The sequence below is a fragment of the Capra hircus genome, chromosome 25 (assembly GCF_001704415.2).
Source record: "Capra hircus breed San Clemente chromosome 25, ASM170441v1, whole genome shotgun sequence".
NCBI classification, from domain to species: Eukaryota; Metazoa; Chordata; class Mammalia; order Artiodactyla; family Bovidae; genus Capra; species Capra hircus.
In genome coordinates, this window is record NC_030832.1 from 17,307,076 (window position 1) to 17,312,163 (window position 5,088).

Genomic DNA, 5,088 nt, shown 5'->3' on the forward strand with positions numbered 1-5,088 from the left:
GGAATGGAGCAACAAATTTACATAGTCAAAATGTACAGGAATTTTATAAATTCCACTGTATTTTGCCCTTGGCTTGCCTCCCTGTTCCTTTAAACTTTGCAGAAGCACGTTTGCAATGGCAGCCTCCTGTTTTATGAAGTTTATAAAATATCAGATACCTATTCATTCCCCAGGGGTTGGGCATTGTAGCTGTTCCTAAACTGTCTGTGTGGGAAGTGAGTCTTTATTACATCTTTATTGCAGAAATCATCTCGCTAGGGGGAGACCAAGACCCTGGAGAGGGTAAGGGCATGAATGCAGGAGCCAGGCAGCCCACAGTGTGACCCCAGGCCCCTCATGCATGCCTCCCTTTCCTCATCCATATGATCACTGGGAAAAGAATAGCATGTACCTCACTGCTCCTTTGTATGCTCAAAGGGCCCAGTGAGCACCAGAGAAGTGATGTTTTATTATTTACCTGGAATCCTAAAAACTGAGTGCTAACCAGATTAAAAAAAAATTTTTTTTTCATCCTTATACGCATACTGCTGACTTGAGAGTGTGAACCAGTCTCCGTTTTGTAACCTCAGGGCCCATCTCTGCGATGGATGCACATTTACTGAGGCAGCTTCTCGCTCTGGTTTGTAAGCATCTCTGTGCTGTACTGAGTGCGGTGCTTAGCTGCTCAGTCGTGCCTGAGTCCTTGCGACCCCATGGACTGTATTCCGCCAGGCTCCTCTGTCCATGGGATTCTCTAGGCAAGAATGCTGGAGTGGGTTGCCATGCCCTACTCCAGGAGATCTTCCCCATCCAGGGATCGAACCCAGGTCTCCCGCATTGCAGGCAGAGTATTTTTTGTTTTTTTACTGTCTGAGCCACCAGGGAAGCCCATGAATACTGGAGTGGGTAGCCTATGCCGTCTCCAAGGGATCTTCCTGACCCAGGAATCAAACCGGGCTCTCCTGCATTGCAGGTGGATTCTTTACTAGCTGAGCTACCAGGGAAGCATCTCGAATTCCCTGTTAATTTTCCTGCCTCTCCCTCTAGGCTGTCAGCTCCTTGAGGTCAGAGTCTGTGCCCTGAAAAGAGTAATGGCTAATGTGCAGTGCCTGCTTCTGTGGATCCGACTCAGTGCTGAGTGACCCCTTTGCTGGTCTTGTCTTGATTGCCCCTCCCAGGCCCTTAGGAGGTAGGGCACCTCTCAAATGTGGGCCCTGAGGGATGGCTGAGTGATACCGTGCTCTTTCCCAAACTTGTCACATCCAGAAGGATCACAGTCACATCCAGGATCACTTGTCACATCCAGAAGGATCACAGTGGTGGGCGCAGTCCTGATTCCCAGGCCTCACTCTCTGAGATTCTAATTGTCAAGGTCTGGGACCCTTTGCACTGAGGCCACATGTGGGCAACACTGAATGAGCAGCTGGGTGACCCCCGTGGTCCCTGAATTTCCTCCCTGCATCTTAGGTAGCTTCTCTAGCCATGCCTGGAGTTCTCAGCTCTGTGACTGGCTGGAACCGGAGAATGTAGGGGGGTGATCGAGAGGCGGAGAGTATAAGCGGGTCTCATTAATATGTGAGGCCTTTCTTGTCACACTTCCTTTGACTGAAGCTGAAGGGCTGGCGCATCACCCCGGGATTTTCCACTCTCTCAAGCCCTTCCGGAACTGGCTGCTCACCAGCCTGCCAAAGGGGGACAAGGACAGCACAGGGGCACGGAGGCAGCCATCCGTTCGTGATGGAAGCCAACCTCGATGATGTCTCTAAACTAAGGTGGAAACTGGGGTCTCTCATCTCCCCACCTGCTCCTCCCTGCTGCCTCTTCCCTTGCTCTGTCCTTCTACTGAATAACCTATCTGTGCAAGGTTCTGTTCCATCAGGACCAGGAGGAGAAAAACCACAAGGGAGAGGTTTTATGTTTCTTAATTTTTTAGCAAAGTCATCCTTGTACATGGTTCCCCTGGTTACGGGTATATAGGATAAAGCAGGAGGCTGAATGAGCATCAGCGCTGTCACTGTCTTCTCTGGCAGTCACTTTGAGCTCTCAGCTGTCTCTCTGGGTGGTTAAGGGTGTTAGGGTCAGGAGGCATTTAGACACTGTCTCCTGATTTCCTGCTGTGACACATGAGAATCAGCTTGCTTCCACCCCATTCACGCCCTCCCCAAAGACTTAAATTGCTCCTTTCCATTCCTTTAATAGTTGACTTTTTGTAATTTCAAGTAATACACTGCCATCTTCTTACCTTTTATTTAAGGGGGAGACATACATAATAACAGCTACCATAAAACACATATAACGTATAAAGCAAATACTCACGTAACCATCATCCCAGTTAAGGGAGTGGAACTCTGTGGCCACTTTTAAGGCTCCCCTCCCCCGTGAAACCACTCACCCTAACCTTAGTGATCATCATGATCTTGCTTTTCTTTAGAGTTCTTCTCACCTTTATAGGTATCCCTTAACATCTAGATGTGTTAAAAGTAGGATCACACTCTGTGTTATTCTGTGCCTTGCACCTTTCCCTTCAACACTGTAAGCTAACACAAGCTGACATGACTAGCTGTGGTTCATTCGGGCTCACTGCTGTATATTCACTGTTCCAGGAAATCAGCATTTATTGATGCAGTCAGCTGGTGATGGACTTTTGGGCTCTTTCCAGTTTTTTCTGCTGTCACGAACACCTTCATTCATGTGTGCCAGTACACGTGAGCAAGGGCTTCTTCAGGGGTTGGATAAAGAAGTGGAATCACTGCATTGTGGGGAATGTACACACTTGTTTCACTTTAAAATGTCAGTGTTCCAGGGTGCTTGCACCAATGGACTGTCCCTACCTCCAGAGAATCTGACTTGATTGGCCAGCGTGAGGCTGGGCACCAGGAGTGTTCAGAGTTCCAGGTGATCCCATCAACTCCAGTTAGTGTCTTGACACTCCAACTTGGAAGGAGTGTCCCTAGCATCCCTTTTGACTCTTCTCCCTCAAGATTTTCGTATAATGATCTGAAAGAGAGAAGAGCTTTACCCAGGCAAGGTCAAAATGTGGAGCTGGGGAAGAGCACCTCAAGGAGGGACAGGACTGGTTAAAATCCTGGGACAAAGGAAAGACGTGCAGGTGGATTTTTCCAGCAGGGTTGAGGAATTAAAGAAAACCCAAGGGCTGGGAACTCCACCTGTCAGCCAATTCCTCCTTCCTCCCATGCTACCAGTAGCCTTAAGTGTCTGTCTGCCACTTGTAGGCCAGAGAGAATGTCATTCATACGGCTTATATATTGAGACACTGAGGCTCCTGTGACCTGCTCTGAGGGTCTTTGTAGTCAGGTTTCCTTAAAGAAACCCTGGTTTGGGTTTCTTGACCCTGCCTGAATCTTAGCAATATACAAGAACTTTTAAATACTGATGCCTGGTCTCCAGACCAATTACATCAGAATGTCTGGGGAGAGACCTAGGTACCAACAGGCTTCAGAAGCTACCCAGGTAATTCTTAAATGCAGCCAGGATAGAGAACCAGTAGTCAGTGGGTCTCAGCTTTATCCAGTGTCCAACAGAATCACCTGGGGACTTGATAAGAACACACATGGCTGGGCTTCACTTGCCTGGGGTACGGGCCGGGATGTGCATTTCTAGTAGGTTCCCGGGGCTGCAAACATTGCTGGTCCCCCAACCACATGTGGGAAACCACTGTACACTGGGGGTTTCCCTGCATATTTTGTGGGGATCCGGGCTGCCATGTGCTAAGCTGCTCCATCCGGCTGTGTGATCCCCCTTCTACCTCAGTATTTTGTTATCAGGCTGGTAGCTTGAAATCAGCCATGGAAACTGGCAAATGCTACAAATCAAAACTCTGCCACCTCAGTCTGTTGCTAAACATTTCATATCCTAGTTTATGTTATGGGCCCTCAGGATAATTTTCCCATGCCTATAGGTTCCTAGTATTAAACATATTTTTCTGGTTTCAGTTATTAATACAACTAATAGTAGTTCACAAAGCCAATTAACACATTCTAAAATTTGATAGTTATTAAATATAGAAAGTGAAGAAGACTCTGGGGGACACCAGCATTTCAAACTGCATCCCTGTTTGGCCCCTGGGGATTTCTGACACCCTGGGCAATGCCAGGATGGGGAAACTAACACTGTAGGTCCACTCAAGGAAGCCAAGATTTGGAAATTGATTGTCTTTGAAGAAAATATGACCAAGAACTCTTGGGAATTCTTCGTGTAGCCCCAGTCTGAAGACTGCTGGGCTAGCCTGTCTAGCCCACTGCACTGCACGTGATGGGGTCCACGGCCAGCCTGTGACCTCAATCACTGGGAGGTCAGGCTTGATTGAAATCTTTACTCTACATGGTACCAACCCCCAAATACCCTTTCCAACTTGAACACTGTTCTCCACAAATGACCAGAGCCTGTGGCCTTGCTCTGGATAACCCTTTAGGCATTAACATCGGGGGCAAGCACTTGGACACTAGAAGCAAAGGTTTATTAAAAAGAGAGGGTCTTTCCAAATGGATCCCCCACCTGCCAGGAGATTGGATTTCTGTACACCTTGGGGGAGGGGTTTTTATCTACCGGGACAATTTCCCTTACAGACAGTGCCCTGTTGTGTGTTCACCTAACTTTCCTGTTTGGCCAACTCAGGAAATCACCCGGATCACATTCTCGTCCGGTCCATGAAAGACAAGAAAAGGTTCTCTTCTGGCCGTGCATTGACCCCCATGTCCTGAGTTTTTAATTTTGGGTGGTGGGGGGGGTGAACGGGGGAAGTGGTGATAGATTCGGTTGAATCAAGAGCTTCGAATCTGTCATCATCTATAGTGAAACTTCCCTCAGTGCCCCTGACCTGCAAAGCATACTTTTGACCTTCTTCTGAACTGAACTCAGAACAGCTGTGAACATTTTGTGCAGTTCCTTTGAAACTTCAGGTGCTGCCAGTGGAGGACAATGCCCTGTGTTCTTCCCCGGTGGATCTGTGGGATCAGAACCATTGCAGGCGCTCAGTGGGATTCAAAGCAACCGACTTCCGTGTATCAAAGTTTGCGGTGTCCAGATGCCACTTCTGTCTAGGTGTGTGTTGATAAATCAGCCCTGACTTTCTCTTTCATTTCTTTGCAG

The 5,088-nt window shown here is 48.0% G+C and overlaps 1 protein-coding gene across 1 annotated transcript in view; it reads left to right on the forward strand.

The window, feature by feature from the left end:
- The window catches only part of IQCK (IQ motif containing K), a 151,755-nt gene that overhangs the window by 144,072 nt on the left and 2,595 nt on the right, over positions 1 to 5,088 (forward strand). The gene's annotated exons all lie outside the window — the stretch shown is intronic.